General features: G+C 42.6%; 1 protein-coding gene across 3 annotated transcripts in view; it reads right to left on the bottom strand.

Moving 5' to 3' along the window:
• Positions 1 to 12,909, bottom strand: part of RAB27B (RAB27B, member RAS oncogene family) — a 128,761-nt gene extending 115,852 nt beyond the window's left edge. The window contains exon 1 of one of the 3 annotated variants that reach the window (XM_033934129.1): positions 12,775 to 12,909. The gene's annotated coding sequence lies outside the window, so the exon portion shown is untranslated. Of the gene's footprint in view, positions 1 to 12,517; positions 12,643 to 12,774 lie in introns of those variants that run through there. The other 2 variants (XM_033934150.1, XM_033934139.1) reach the window with 2 other exon arrangements.
• Between the last annotated feature and the right edge of the window lie 4,299 nt (positions 12,910 to 17,208).

The raw sequence follows: 17,208 nt of genomic DNA on the forward strand, positions 1-17,208 counted from the left end.
GGCCACCCAAACATGGCAACAGAGCAGTGGGACACCTTACAGGGTACTGCTGTGAACTTCACAAAAAGGGTGCCACAAACATCTCACCAGAACTCCCTTATAGGTTATAGAAAGCTCCCCAAAACCAACTATACCCACCTGTCTACAACCCCAGTAGCCCTTATGGCTGCAAGTGGCACCAATATGGAAACAGAGTAGGATTTTGGTGGGCTCACATTTTCTACCATAAATGTAGTTAGAGTGGCTTATGGGCCTGGACCCTCCTCTCTATCGTTCACTAGCCCACCTCCCAGACTACTTAAGCCACTTCTTTGCAGCTCTACTAGGCTTTCCTATGCCAGGTGCTGAAGTTCTGGAGGCAGGTATGTACATTTTTATTCTGAACTTTTTGGGGGTGCATCTTTACTTTGTCCCTGCAGTGGTTATCTAGTTACTTTGGATACTTTTTGGACACTTATACGTTGTGAGTTAGACGATGTAAAGACAGGTATAAGCTCTATCTAGGCAGTCTCTGCAGGATGACTAACCCCCTCTTCTATGTAACCGTGCTAGCGGTTTTTAGCGCAGACAGCCGCACTGAATGGCCTGCGCTGCTCCTGACGCTCATAGGAACTCAATGAGCGTTGGGAGCAGTGCGGCTTTCAACGCAAAAAACTGCTAGCGCGGTTTCGTAGAAGAGGGGGTAAAAGTCTAGGCCACATCACGCCCTAACCACGCCTCCAAAAACACCCCTTTCAGCTCTGGGCGCACAGAAGGATTCAAAGGCCTAAAAAGTCTCTGGATATGTCTAAAAAGCTGTTTCGATTAACGGCACTTGGACGACCTGTCTTTTAGATTGTCAGACTTCGGTGGATTTTTAAGATATATTTATGATTCGATTATGAGCCCCATAATGTACAATTTACAGGTTACAGTGCAAGTTTTATCTTAATTTGACACACTTAAGACAGTGTACAAGTTAAATTTTCCATAGTTACAATGCAGGATTTTTCAATACAACCAACACCAGCTCAATGGAGGCATGTCCAGCGCACGTGGTAAAACCACTAGCGCAGCTTAGTAAAAGGAGCCCCTAAAGTTGAATTACAGTAGAAGGAATAAGGGTCAACAAGTGTCCAAACTGACCAGATGACCATTGGAGGGATTAAGGTATGACCCCCCCTTTACTCACCCAGTGGTCACCGACCCCCTCCACCACCCAAAGATGTGAAAGAAACAGTACGTTCCAGCCTTTATTACAGCTTCAGATGCTCATACAGACACAGTTCAACAGATCAGAGGGGTACTCGAAGGGGTAGTGTAGTGAACGTCACATTACAAAGTCCCAGGTACACTTCACTATAACCTGCTTATACTTAATAATGGGCCCTCCAAACCCACCCAAAACCTTCTATACCCACATAAAAATGACACTTGCAGGCAAGAACCAATCTGTGTCATGTAAGGATAACTACACCTAATGTGCCAACTAGGATGAAAACTCGCATTGTAATCTTGTACTGATATTATGTATGTCTAATCTGTAACCTGTTCTGTGCTCTTTGGGGACAATGGGATAGAAAACGAAATAAAGAAATATATAAGGGCTTTTATTGTGGTGTACAGTGGGTACAGTTAGGGCTCCTTTTACAAAGGTGCGCTAGCGTTTTTAGCGCTCGCACCAGATTAGCATACGCTACCCGAAAAACTACCGCCTGCTCAAGAGGAGGCAGTAGCGGCTAGCATGTGCGGCAATTTAGTGTGCGCTATTCCGCGCATTAAGGCCCTAACACACCTTTGTAAAAGGAGCCCTAAGTTTTGGGTGAGTTTTGAAAGACTTATCAAACAATATAAGCAGGTTATAGTGATGTGTACCTGGAACTTTTTGATGCGACTTTCATTGCAGTATCCCCTAGAGTGCCCCTCTGCTGTCTGTGTTACCAGTTTGCTAAGAATGCTGGCTGCTTGGATGTCCCAATGGCTTGTTAATAAGAACATAAGCAATGCCTCTGCTGGGTCAGACCTGAGGTCCATCGTGCCCAGCAGTCTGCACATGCAGCAGCCCAACAGGTCCAGGACCTGTGCAGTAATCCTCTATCTATACCCCTCTATCCCCTTTTCCAGCAGGAAATTGTCCAATCTTTTCTTGAACCCCAGTACCGTACGCTGCCCTATTACGCCCTCTGGAAGCGCATTCCAGGTGTCCACCACACGTTGGATAAAGAAGAACTTCCTAGCATTCGTTGTCCCCATTCAACTTTTCCAAATGCCCTCTCGTTTTATTATTTTTTGAAAGTTTGAAAAATCTGTCCCTCTCCACTCTCTCTATGCCTTTCATGATCTTGTAAGTCTCTATCATATCCCTCTAAGTCTCCTCTTCTCCAGGGAAAAGAGTCCCAGTTTCTCCAATCTCTCAGCGTATGAAAGGTTTTCCATACCTTTTATCAGATGTGTCATTCTCCTCTGAACCCTCTCGAGTAACGCCATATCCTTCTTAAGGTACGGCGACCAATACTGGACGCAGTACTCTAGATGCGGACGCACCATCGCCCGATACAACGGCAGGATAACTTCTTTCGTTCTGGTAGTAATATCCTTCTTGAATATACTTAGCATTTTATTCGCTCTCTTAGCGGCCGCTGTGCACTGTGCCGTCGGTTTCATTGTCATGTCCACCATTACCCCCGAGTCCCTTTCTTGGGAACTCTCCTTCAATAACATCCTTCTCATTGTATAGCTGTACCTCGGGTTTCTGCTTCCCACATGTAGTACTTTACATTTATCAACATTGAACTTCATCTGCCATCTCGTCGCCCATTCCCCTAGTTTGTTCAAGTCTCTTTGCAATTCTTCGCAGTCCTCTTTAGTCCGAGCTCCACTAAATAGTTTGGTGTCGTCCGCGAATTTTATTATATCATACTTCGTCCCTGTTTCTAGATCATTTGTAAATATATTAAATAGCAGCGGCCTGAGCACAGAGCCCTATAGGACACCACTCGTGACCCTCCTCCAGTCCAAGTAGTGGCCCTTCACTCCTATCCTCTGTCTCCTACCTGCCTACCAGTTTCTGATCCATCTATGTAAGTCTCCTTCCACCCCATGGTTCTTCAGTTTCCAAACTAGGCGTTCATGGGGTACCTTGTCAAAGGCTTTTTGGAAATCTAGATATATGTCTATGGGGTCTCCTCTGTCCATCCGTTCCTTCGAAGAAGTGCAATTAGTTCGTTAGGCATGATCTCCCCTTGCAGAAACCATGTTGGCTGGTTATCAGAAGTTTGTTTCTTTCAAAATGTTCATCAATGTTGTCTTTTATCAGTGCTTCCACCATTTTACCTGGAACCAAGGTCAGATTTACCGGTCTCTAGTTTCCCGGGTCACCTCTTGATCCCTTTTTAAAGATTAGCGTAACGTTGGCTATCTTCCATTCCTCCGGGATCACGCCTGTTTTCAGGGATAGATTACAAATTTGCTGCAGTACTTCCGCTATCTCCTCCTTTAGTTCCTTCAGAACCCTTGGATGGATTTGTCAGTTTTTAGTTTTTCTAGCTTCCTGTGGACGTCTTCAAGGCTCACTTCCACGGATGTTAATTTTTCTGCTTGATCTCCATTGAAGATTTGCTCCTGTTCCGGTATGTTGGATGTGTCTTCATTTGTAAATACAGACGAAAAGAACATGTTAAGTCTTTCTGCTACTTCTTTCTCCTCCTCCACCACTCCCTTCCTGTCTCCGTCGTCCAGCGGTCCCACCTCCTCCCTAGCCGGCTGCTTCCCTTTAACATATCTAAAGAATGGTTTGAAATTTCGAGCTTCCCTGGCTAGCCTCTTTTCATACTCTCTTTTGGCTTTTCGAACATGGTGAAATTCTTTTTGATACTTCCTGTGCTCTTTCCAGTTCCCCTCAGTTTTGTCCTTTTTCCATTTCCTGAATGAATTTTTCTTATTGCCTTTCGCTTCCTTCATTATTTTAGTTATCCACGCTTGGTCTTTTGTTCAACTCTTTTTGCACCCCTTTCTGAATCTGGGGATATACAAATTTTGCGTCTCGCTCACCGTGTCCTTGAAAAAAGACCAGGCATGTTCTACCGTTTGCCATTTTTTGGAAGTGTTCCTAAGTTTCTTCCTTACCATTTCCCTCATTGCTTCGTAGTTTCCTTTCCTAAAGTTGAAGGTTGTTGCTATAGTTCTCTTTCCTTTCAATATTCCTACTTCAACCTTGAACTTGATCATATTATGATCGCTGTTTCCCTACTTCCACTTCCTTTGCAGGTCTCCTTAACCCATTTAGGATTAGATCCAGAGTGGCATTTCCTCTCGTCGGTTCTCTAACAAGCTGCTCCATGAAGCAATCTTGTGTAGCCTCCAGGAATTCTGTCTCCTTAGTGCATTTTGAGCTTCCAAGATTCCAGTCTATCCCAGGATAGTTGAAGTCTCCCATAATAACCATGTTACTGCTTTTGCATTCTCGCTTCATCTCGTCTTCCATTTCTTCATCGATATCTCCGGTTTGCCCGGGTGGACAATAGTATAGGCCCATCTTTATTTCAGGCCCTTTCCTTCCCGGTATTTTAACCCATAGCGATTCCAGCTTGTTGGTCGTCTCTGTTGTGTCTATTCTTGTCGATTGTATGCTTTCTTTTATGTATACGGCTATTCCACCTCCTTTCTGTCCTGGCGATAGAGCTTGTACCCCGGCAGTGCTGTATCCCATTTGTTTTCTTCATTCCACCATGTTTCAGAGACTCCAATAATGTCTATGTCTTCTGCATTGGCCATGGCTTCTAATTCTCCCATTTTGTTTCTTAGGCTCCTTGCATTAGTATATATGCAATTTAGATCCTGGTATTTTCTTGCCTTCATTTCCTTTCTCTGTGCTTTGGTGTTTAGTTTATTCTTTTGTGCTACAATCCTTCTAACCTCCTCTTCTGTGTTAGTCAACTCCTGTAATTTGTCCATTGTTTCTTCCCAGACTTTTTTCCCCTTAGTATCTTCACGTGATACCTTCTTCCGAATCGTCGACGCTTGGTTGACTGTCTGCTTTCCCCTTCTTATTAGTTTAAAGCCTGTTCGATTCCTCTCCTGACGTTGTTTGCTAGAAGTTTAGTTCCCGCCGTGCTCAGGTGCAGTCCATCTCTCCTGTAGAGCTTGCTCTTGCCCCAGAACGTTGTCCAGTTCCTCACGAAGTGGAGCCCTTTTTCCTCACACCATCTCTTCATCCAAGCATTTATTGATAGTAGTTCCTCCTGCCTTTTCACATCTGCCCTCGGTACTGGTAGGATCTCTGAGAATGCTATCTTCCGAGTCCTCATATTCAGCTTCCTTCCCAGAATCTTGTTTTTGTGCATTTTTCATTTGGACATTTTCATATTTGAAAACAGCCAAAAATGATAGATGCACTAAGGCCAAAATGTCTAAATAGGTCATTTAAAAAAAAAAAAAGACGTTTTGCAGTTCTGAAAATGGACATTTTCTCTACTCAATTTCTGGATGTCATTTCTAAAATGTCCAAACTCCGACTTAAACAAATCTATATAGTTCTTCTCAACAAAAACAAAGCGGTTGTGAAAAAACCATACACTCCCATCTGAACAATTGTAATTCTTTCATCAAAAAATATTTAAATATTTTTGAAACAGGAGGTCCTCAGTGATTTTAAAGTCAGGTGAGTACAGTAGCATTCAATAGTTAACTCAGGCACAAGCTATATAGTCCACTGCAGCACACCATCCTTGGACCCTCCCTTGTGCTGAAAACAAATTGTGCAAAAAGTGCAAGTGTTAATCTAAATACCTAAAATAAACAGTAAAAAATAGTCATATAAATTTCACAACCGCAAAAAAGTTTTTTTAGTGCATCAGTGGTTTAAGAATACATTTTAATTTTAGCAAGCAACCCATATCTTTGCTGGCCCACCAGGGCTTGAGTTGCTGAGTTTTACATGCACTGGGTCTTTTTATTTTGTGGCTGAAGCTGGAACGCTGTCCCACAGGGACACCCTCCCCCCCCCCCGAGCTTCAGGGTCCTAACGCTACCTCCAGACTCAACCGATCCCCCTCCCCGGTGAGATTTTTTGCAGCCTGCTCCACCAAGGTTTCTCTCTGCCACATCATCAGTGACGCAGCAGAGGGAAGGTCCCAGTGGGCTACAAGAAGTAGAGCGTTCTCTCATTGTCAGCAGCCTTAACTCACTGCTCTGCTGGCATCAGGCCTTTCTCCTGCTTCTGCTAAGGCAGGACCCAGCAGAGAGGTAGATCCAACACCGGAAGAGTAGTGAAGTTCCTGGACAATGATGTCGACCCTGGGAGCACCCCTTTATGGTCTGTGCACCTTAGTAAAAGACCCCTAAAATTAATTTTAAAAATATCATCAGCATCCTGTATAATAAAACCCTAGCCGCGCATGCGCACTTACCTGTGTGCTTCTGTGATCTCTGATCTGTGATCAGTAGGTCCGTGGCCAGCAGGAGTGCGGATGCGGCGGCCAGGCAACTCGGAGACACACAGCACAGCCGGCGACTCCCCCCCTCCCGCCCTCACTCACCGCCAAAACCACCACCGCCAAAGCCTCCTCCTTCTGGCTGGCTCACCCGCTTTAAATTAAGAGAAAAGCGCTGCACCGCACTAATGCTGGCCTCGCCGTCTTCTGTCCACTGTGGCCCACCCTCTCTGACTACTTCCTGTTTCCACTAGGGTTGGCCGCAGTGGATAGAAGATGCCGAAGCCAGTCCAATGTGTAGCGGCACTGCGTCGGGTTTCTTCTTACACTCGCAGAGTGCATGGGTTGGCTTCATAGTGCCGAGGTTTTGAGGAAGGCAGCTGAAGTTCTAGCATACGGCCCGGAGAGAGCAGGACAGCATAGCAGGGTAAGGAGGGGGGGGGGGACTGCCAGATTCCCTCCTGTGTTTCGCGTTGAGGTGTTGTAAGGGAGTAGGACTGAGGTTTTCTTAAGTGGATGGGGAGGGGCTGGCCACGTGCATGGCCGCATGCTGCTGCACAGGGAAGTGTGTGTGGGGGGGGGAATGCTGCTTCTGCACAGGGAAGGGTGGGAAATGCTGCTGCTGGGCAGGGAAGTGTGTGTGTGTGTGGGGGGGGGAAATGCTGCTGCTGCACAGGGAAGGCCGGGAAATGCTGCTGCTGCACAGGGTAGTGTGTGTGTTTGGGGGCGGGACTGCGGGAAGGGAAGGGGGGGGTTAAGGGAAATGCTACTGCTGCACAGGAAGTGGTGTGGGGGGAGGGAATGCTGCTGCTGTGGCTGCTGCACAGGGAAGTGGGGGGGGGATCGAAATGCTGCTGTACAGGGAAGTAGGGTGGGGGGAAATGCTGCTGCACAGGGACATGGAGGGGGAGGGAATGCTGCTGTGGCTGCTGAACAGAGAAGTGGGGGGAAAGAAAGACAGACAGCTAGCACCCGTTAATGTAACGGGCTAAAATACTAGTAGTATAATATACATAGAAACATAGAGTATAATCTTTTTGCAGAGTACTCATAAAGCTATTTGAAGTAGGAGAAATAGAAGAGCCCTGTGTCACTCCACAGAAAGACGCCCAGCTCCTGGAAAAAGGTTTCATACACTATAATAATTCCTGTTTACTAAAAAATTGTTAAAACAATTAAGTCCTTATCCACCATGTCATTTTATTTTTCAATAGATTATCCATTAGTCTATAGGGACACTGGATCATCTACTGTTCTATTATCCCTCGATACTTAAATTTTGGAGATCTATATGGGGGTCAAATCACTATGATTTTGGAAGTTCCACCGTCATTGTCGTACGATGTAGTGTTGTTTGGAACATTATTAATGCCCAAGAGTCCAATCAATGCAAATAAGAATATATTGCTTCTCATCATGACAGGAGTTGCTATGCAGATAATCACGAAAAACTGGAAAAATTGGGACAGGTTAAATTACAACTTTTGGTGGGAAACCCTATGTCAAAGTTATAAGTTTGAACATATGAATTAGATACAATTGGGGCACTATAATAAATTCAAGGAGGTTTGGGATCCATTAGCAAAATTTTGTAAGAATTGATCATTGGTATTTCCCTTTGATTTCTGAATGAGTGTCATACATATCCAGGAAGGGTGGGTGGGAGGGCGCGGGAGGGGGGTGTTGTGTATTTATTATATCATTTGATTGTAATGAGTGCTGCTTATTGTATTAATTGTTTGTTAACCTGTTGCACTTTATGTTGGCTTTTAAAAATGAATAAAGTTGTTTGTTGTTTTTTTTTTAATAAAAGAGAGATTATCCATCTCTTCAAGAAAAACAAAAGAAAAAAGTTGTGGGTAGTTCAAACTGGCACAAGAAATTGGCATTCAACAGCGAGCTTATGTTTTTATTCCTCCTCAGATGATGCATGAAATCCCCAGTATTAGAAAACCAGGCACAAACTGGATGGGTGTGTTTCTGTGTAGCCAGGTAGATAACTACTGCCATTTTTATTAATGGATTTAAATGAGCAGTGTGTGGATATCTATGCAACTACTTACTGTATAGTTTTCTCATAAACTAAACTCTTCTGCATGGGGGAGGGCTATAACAGCATAGAAAATGTATGCGCTAAACCCATGCTAACCAGTACACTAATCCTATGGCACTTTACTACAACAGCCTCAGAATATTTGTCTCCCACTGGAAACACTATCCTATAGGCAACAAAATCGGGGGAGGTGTGGTACACGGGCCATAGCCCCACCAATGTTTAGCCCAATCCATCATCGGCAGTTAGAGAGCTTGGTTGTAGGGCTGAAGACTGGTTTATTTGTTCCCCTTCGATCAAAAAGATATTTTGGTGCCCCTGCAATATTAGGAGTTATTTTGGACCAGCATCTGCGGGAACACACTTATATGCTTGTTAAGAAATGTTTCTTTGCATGATGGAAACTGCGTTCCATTAAAAAATATTTTGACCCCACTTCCTTCAGACTATTAGTTCAGGCATTAATTTTGTCTGTTCTTGATTACTGTAATATAATTTATTTGGGATCTTATAAAAACTATTCTAGGAAGATTAAGGCTGATCCAAAATAAAGCTGTCCACCTAATTTTTGGATTGAAAAAACAGGAACCATGTCAGCCCTTATTACGGTCAGCTGCACTGGTTGCCAACAGAGGCAAGAATACTTTTCAAATTTGCTTGCATTTGCTATAAATTGTTATTTGGATTAGCTCCATCTTATCTTTTCTCTCATTTCGAATTGTATAATCTGATTAAGTTTACTCGACGCTCTGGTTTATTTACTTTTCCTAATACTAAAAATTGACGACATAAAAATGTTTTTGATCGATCTTTGGCCTATCAAGCAGGTAAAATTCAAGCTTGGTTAGATGATATGATTCGACAGACTGCATCTTATTATACTTTTAGAAAATCAGTTAAGACTTATTTGTTTAAAAAATTTGTTACTTGATCAATGACTACATCATAGTATTCATACTGTAGTTTTATAAATGAATATTGTGCTTTCTTAAGTATTTTGTCGTATCACTGACCTGTTCAGTCCTCTTACTCTGTGAACTCTGGGTGTTGGCGGTATAGAAAAATAAAGTTGTTATTATTATTAAAGAGGACGTCACACTGGTACTTAAACATTGTATACAGACAATATGAGGACCAAGCACCAGAATCTGAAGGTGGTGCCACCTCATTCTTCTCTAGCATAGAACAATTTAAGAATTATTGCCAAAAACTGAATGAAAACAACCAACACTGTTCCAGGAAGAAAAAACAGGAATTAAAATGTGCTTCAAACATCAACTGTTACTGTACCATTGTTTATACATACCGGCTGCTGCCTCTTTTTTTATTTTTATTTTTTTTGCTGTAAGTTTCTGAAACTGATAATATAAATTCATATCATTTAGGATGCAATAAATATGTCTACATTATTTAAATGTTCTAATCTGAGCATATTAAATTGCTCCCCTTGTATTGCTGCCAACATCATGATATCCATGCATACAAGTTTTCTAATGCAATTGCCTATTAAAAGAGGTTTCATTTGTATCAAGCTGATATTGTAAGAATCATCTGTGTTATATGAATGTTCTTCCATACTCCTAATATGATGTATCACTTATATTCTACAGTCATTTATCATATTTCTGTTGTATAGTTGATCTAGTACAGTGTTTTATTTTAAGTTCAATAAGTTTTATTGAGTTTTCATTACCAAAACATACAAACATAAATTCATGGTACATAATAAATCAGAGATACAAGCGTAATGATACGCGTTAACCAAATAATGCGCCTCCACAGAGGCCAGGATACACAGTACACGAGGAAGAAAAAAGGAGATCAATGGCTCCAACTTAAACACGTTTTACTATCTCAATTCAACTCTAAACACCTTGTTGCTGCTGTACCTGATATACTGGCGCTTAGTCTATCATTAGCCTGTGATAAGAAAAAAGCATCTAAGTGGTATAAATTTATTCACCTCAAAAAATCATTGCGGCCTCTTGAGACTGAGTCCACTGAATTACAAGTGACCCTACTGGACTCCCAATGGGAATATTTATGGTCTCGTATTTCCTTCATTTGCAAAGCAGCATCATTTTTTCAGACTTCCCTGTTTCTACTGCACAGAGCCTATTGGACCTCTAATCGCCTAGCTCGGCTCTCACATGGTATGTCTGATAATTGCTGGTCTTGCGACAATCCGCAGGGTACACTTCGGCACATGCTGTTTGACTGCCCGTTGCTTCAATCCTTCTGGTATAAGGTGTGGGCCGACATCAACTCTTTGCTTCAGGTGTCCATTCCAATGTCATATCAAGTCATCATATTGGGGAGTGTTGGGTCCACCATACCCCTTTCCAAGGATCTTGATTGGCTCCTCTATATTCTTGTCCTCATAGCCATAAAACTTATTCTCACCAATTAGTACAGTGTTTTAATGCATATAGGGGTCCTTTAATTAAGGCACCCATATAATAAGAACATAAGAACTGCCATCTCCGGATCAGACCCATGATCCATCGAGTCCGGCGATCCGCACACGCGGAGGCCCAGTCAGGTATACACCTGATGTAGTTTTAGTCACCCATATCCCTCTATGCCTCTCATAAGGAGATATGCATCTAATTTGCCTTTGAATCCCAGAACAGTGGATTCCTTAATAACCTCCTTTGGGAGAGCATTCCAGGCGTCTACCACTCGCTGCGTAAAACAGTACTTCCTGACATTTGTCCTGGACTTGTCCCCCCTTAGCTTCAAACCATGTCCTCTTGTCCGTGTCGCGTTGGACAATGTAAATAATTTATTTTCCTGCTCTATTTTATCGATGCCTTTCAGCATTTTGAACGTCTCGATCATGTCCCCTCGCAGCCTCCTCTTCTCAAGGGAGAACAGTCCCAGTTTCTTGAGTCGTTCCTCATATTCCAAGTTCTCCATACCTCTTATTAACTTCGTTGCTCGTCTCTGCACCCTCTCCAACAGTTTTATATCCTTCTTTAGGTTGGGAGACCAATGTTGGACACAGTATTCCAAGTGTGGTCTGACCATTGCTCTATAAAGCGGCATTATGACTTTCTCCGATCTACTCGTGATTCCTTTCTTTATCATGCCTAACATTCTGTTTGCTTTCTTTGCCTTAGCATTTAGCGTGCCTTAGTAAAAGGGCCCCATAGTTTAGTCCCTAACATTTTATTCCTATGGCTAGGATTTAATTTACTTATCTCCAAGTTTAATTTGTTTTTTGTCATATTTAATTATTTTACTATTGTTATGCTGATAACATGGTGGTAAATTTTAATGCCAAGCTGTACCTGCTATACATCACCTTAGGTGAATCTTATCATATAAGCGGTTAATAAATACCAATAAATAATATAACAATTAAAGAAAAGCCAAACAACAGGAGCGAGCTGGACATATTAATCTTTCCAAAGCATCATTCATAAAGATGTCATAAAAACTTACTAAATAAATAGAACTTTAATGATTTCCTAAAATTCTGTGCTGATAAATGTGCTGGATATTTCTTTTGCCCTCCTGCTGTCAGTATTTCAGCTTGAAATAACCCTGTCAGGCCAAAATCAATGTAACAAACCACTAGCAGCTTGATTGGTATTTTGATACAGAACGACGTTAGAGATTATTAAGCAATAAAGCTGACTTGTTCAAGTCCCGATGAGAGGTTTTTGAATTACTAGAATCCCTCAATAGACCCGAAGTAGAGGATCACAATTTGTAGAAAAACTGCCAAGACCCACCTAGTGGACTTCTTCATGCCCTGTGCTAATGTTCCGTCTACCTTACTGAACGTCTGCAAACTACATAAAGAACTTTCACAGCACAAACAAGTGAACCAGCTGTCAGCATATGCTCAGGAGAACCACTCCCCCTCCGATCAATTTTCATATGAGAGACACACTTTTTGCCTCTTTTAAAACCAAGCTCCCTGTTTTCTAAAACTTTTTTGGGGCAGTGTATTTTTCCGACGGGCCAAAATTGAGACGTGCCCCCCCCCCCAAAAAAAAAAAAAAAAAGTCATCAAGGTAATAAAGTCACTTTGCGAGAGGCCTACCCTCTCCTCTAACGTCTCTGCCTGTTGTTTGAAACACTTTCCCCGGCACTCGTTGCGAAAAACGCGCTGCTTGGGTGCGAGCGCATTCCGCGCGTACAAACACACCTTCTCCCAAGTGGGTCCCCCCCCCTTCGCCTCAGAAAGAGGCGCTTTGAAATATGACACCAGTTTCCTGAACAGAAGACCCCTCCACCCCCCCACTTCCCCCAAAAGAGGAGGCGGTTTTAGAGGCACCGCATTCAAGTGAATAAACTTACGGTTTCTCCCACCCCGACAGGCTGTTTTCCTGCTGCTGCTGCAGTGCAGTCAACGAGCGAGAGTACGGCTTGTATGTCAAGAAGGCGTGCCTTTGAGAAAGCCTCTCAACGCGGATGTGGAAAAACTCACCTCCGGCAAGTCTTTCTTGTGACTCAACCGCCTTTGAAGTGCGTGCTTCATTCCCGCCCGCGGTTGAAGAAAAAAAAAAAAAAAAAAGCCCACGCACGAAAAGAGGGTCCCTAACGTTCCAACCAGTTCGGGCACCACGAATCCTCTGGTAGCCCGCGAGAGGGATCCAACTACAGTAGCTGAGGCAGTCGACAAGCTGTTGGGTTTTGTGTTTTTTTTTCTTACAAGAAGCATTCATTCAGCCACAAAGTTTGCCATAGTACCAGTTAATGCCACGTGTCTTACCCTCTATTGATGTGTAATCGTTGCTCTTGAGAGGAGTTAATATACAGTATAAATTACAGATTCGCAGAGGAATCCTTTAACAAAAACAAAAAAAACCCTATAGATATATAGGGGGTTTTTTTTTTTGGGGGGGGGAAGGTTCCTCTGCGAATCTGAAGTTTTTTACATCTTTCAATTTAACATTGCCAAGTTTGGTACACCCTTGAATTTCTCGTTGAGGTAATAGGTAGCACAATTGTCCAATATCTGTGTTTTTTTGTTTGAATGGAGAACTGTACCCTATTACAGTGCACAGTTTCACAGAGCACCTCCAAAGATAGAACGAAAACAAAAAAGTGTGTCAGACAGGAAACTAGTAGGTAGCTACTTAAAACTGAACACAGTACTCTAAGTGAGGCCTCACCATGGCTCTGATGCTGTTGTACAGAGCCATGGTGAGGCCTCACTTAGAGTACTGTGTTCAGTTTTGGAGCCCACACTACCGAAAGGACGTGCTGAGGATCGAGTCGGTTCAGCGAACGGCCACCAGGATGGTCATGGGGCTCAAGGATCTCACGTATGAAGAAAGACTAAAGAAGTTGCGGCTGTACTCACTTGAGGAAAGAAGAGAACGGGGAGATATGATTGAAACGTATAAGTACATCACGGGACGCATCGAGTCAGAAGATGATATCTTCTGGCTCATGGGACCCTCGACTACCAGAGGGCATCCGCTGAAAATCAGGGGAGGGAAGTTTCATGGCGACTCCAGGAAGTACTTCTTCACCGAAAGAGTAGTGGATCATTGGAACAGACTCCCACTCCAGGTGATAAAGGCCAGCAGTGTGACAGATTTTAAGAGAAAATGGGATACTCACGTGGGATCTTTAAGGGAGTAAATTCAGGGGAGGGGATACTTGGAATGGGCAGACTTGGTGGGCTATAGCCCTTTTCTGCCGCTTTTTCTATGTTTCTACTAAATGTCATCTAAAAATTAATTTCATCCTGTCCATATTTAAAAAAAGATGTTTTAATCCATTTTGAAGCCATTATTTATTTAGCCTCCTTATTAAACACAAAAAGCCCAATGAACATTTAGAACTGGGGTTCACTACTCAGGGCAAGATTCTCAAAACCTTAAGGCTGTCGCTAAACTGTTTAATGGCGGTTTAGCCTGCACGCATTTTGGCGACGAATTATCTCTGTCTTTAATAAGGTTTCTAGCAGTCTCCGACAATGGCATGCAAATGTGCTAGAACATTGAAATGAGCCCTCCAGTGGATTCTTAAAAATCTCTTTAGAAACACTATGGGATGCTTTCATAGCTACCCTGAGAAAGCAAATTATCTCATATTCGGCGCATGTTAGGAAACAACTTAAATTGGAATTCTCTAATTTGGAATAAAATATTAAGGAGTCGCAATTGGCCTTGAAATGGGAACAAAATACTTTGCAGGCCCTCTTAAAAGCTAAATACAAATATAATGAGATTTCCTCTCAAATGGCTAGGAAAGAGTTATTTTCTCAACAGGCTCTGTATTATGGAAACTCGAATAAAGCGGGAAGAGTATTAGCTAATTATCTTAAAGCTAAAAAAAGTAAAGTAAAAATTGTGGTTATCACAGATGAAAATGGGTAAACTCATTCTCAAACTGGAACTATCTTAAAACAATTTTTAAAATATTATAAAGCTTTATATTCTCCTGAGCTTTATTCAAATAAAGAACTTGAGGGTTTAATAATAATAATAATAACTTTATTTTTGTATCCCGCCATACCCGGAAGAGTTCTAGGCGGTTCACATCAATTAAACAAGGTTACAAGTGATTTACATCAGTTGAGCGGGGTTACAAGCGGTTCAATAACAAATTGATCACAGTTGCCAGGGGGGGGTGAGGGAAGGATGTAGAGGGGAGAGGGGTTGTTAGATAGAAGGGGCGTTGGGATCCTGGTCTTGGAAGAGGCGGGTTTAGAGTTCTTGAAATGAATTAAGGAGCCTAAAATTCCCAACCATATATAAGGAACTCTTGATGCGCCTATATCAATGAAAGAACAACAAGCAGCATTGAAGTCCCTTAGAGTTGGATCCGCTCCAGGTGGTGATGGGTTCACTGTAGAATTGTACAAATAATTTCAAATTACCCTATTACCTCATCTCTTAAATTTATATCGGGCTCAACTGACTAATGGTTGTATTACAGGTACTATGGAAGAATCTTTAACTATAGTTTTGCCAAAGCCAAATAAAGATCCTACGTTGATTTCAAATTACAGGCCTATTTCGTTGATTAATATAGATGAAAAACTTTTGGCTAAGTTATTGGCTTTGCGTTTGGCCAAGGCTCTCCCTTATATTATCGGTATGCACCAAACGGGTTTCGTTGCTCAGAGACATACATCAAACAACACCAGACTTGCTTTTCACATGTTAAATCTAACAAAAACTATGGAAGATCCGTCTTTCTCTGTATCCTTGGATGCAGAGAAGGCCTTGATCATGTGGAATGGATCTTCATGTATCAAGCAATGGATTGGTTTGGTATTGGTTCTGGATTTATACAAATGATTCAATATAGCATAGTAGATGACGGCAGATAAAGACCCGAATGGTCCATCCAGTCTGCCCAACCTGATTCAATTTAAATTTATTTTTTTTATTTTTTCTTCTTTGCTATTTCAGGGCAAGAATCCAAAGTTCTACCCGGTACTGTGCTTGGATTCCTACTGCCGAAATCTCCGTTAAAACTTACTCCAGCCAATCTACACCCTCCCAGCCATTGAAGCCCTACCCAGCCCATCCTCCACCAAATGGCCATATACAGACACAGACCGTGCAAGTCTGCCCAGTACTGGCCTTAGTTCAATTTTTAATATTATTTTCTGATTTTAGAGCCTCTGTGTTCATCCCACGCTTCTTTGAACTCAGTCACAGTTTTACTCTCCACCACCTCTCTCTGGAGCGCATTCCAGGCATCCACCACCCTCTCCTAACATTGCCTTTGAATCTACTACCCCTCAACCTCAAATTATGTCCTCTGGTTTTACCATTTTCCTTTCTCTGGAAAAGATTATGTTCTACGTTAATACCCTTCAAGTATTTAAACATCTGAATCATATCTCCCCTGTCTCTCCTTTCCTCTAGGGTATACATATTCAGGACTTCCAGTCTCTCCTCATACGTCTTCTGGCGCAAGCCTCCTATCATTTTCGTCGCCCTCCTCTGGACCGCTTCAAGTCTTCTTACGTCCTTTGCCATATACAGTCTCCAAAACTGAACACAATACTCCAAGTGGGGCCTTACCAATGACCTGTACAGGGGCATCAACACCTTCTTCCTTCTACTGGCTACGCCTCTCTTTATACAGCCCAGCATCCTTCTGGCAGCAGCCACTGCCTTGTCACACTGTTTTTTCGCCTTTAGATCTTCGGACACTATCACCCCAAGGTCCCTCTCCCCGTCCGTGCATATCAGCTTCTCTCCTCCCAGCATATACGGTTCCTTCCGATTATTAATCCCCAAATGCATTACTCTGCATTTTTTTGCATTGAATTTTAGTTGCCAGGCATTAGACCATTCCTCTAACTTTTGCAGATCCTTTTTCATATTTTCCACTCCCTCTTTGGTGTCTACTCTGTTACAAATCTTGGTATCATCTGCAAAAAGGCACACTTTTCCTTCTAACCCTTCAGCAATGTCACTCACAAACATATTGAACAGGATTGGCCCCAGCACCGAACCCTGAGAGACTCCATTACTCACCTTTTCTTCCTTCGAGCGACTTCCATTAACCACCACCCTCTGGCGTCTGTCCTACAGCCAGTTTCTGACCCAGTTCACCACTTTGGGTCCTAACTTCAGCCCTTCAAGTTTGTTCAACAGCCTCCTATGAGGAACTGTATCAAAGGCTTTGCTGAAATCTAAGTAAATTACATCTAGCATATGTCCTCGATCCAGCTCTCTGGTCACCCAATCAAAAAATTTAATCGGGTTCGTTTGGCACGATTTACCTTTTGTAAAGCCATATTGCCTCGAATCCTAT

Source organism: Geotrypetes seraphini, chromosome 1 (assembly GCF_902459505.1).
Source record: "Geotrypetes seraphini chromosome 1, aGeoSer1.1, whole genome shotgun sequence".
NCBI classification, from domain to species: domain Eukaryota; kingdom Metazoa; phylum Chordata; class Amphibia; order Gymnophiona; family Dermophiidae; genus Geotrypetes; species Geotrypetes seraphini.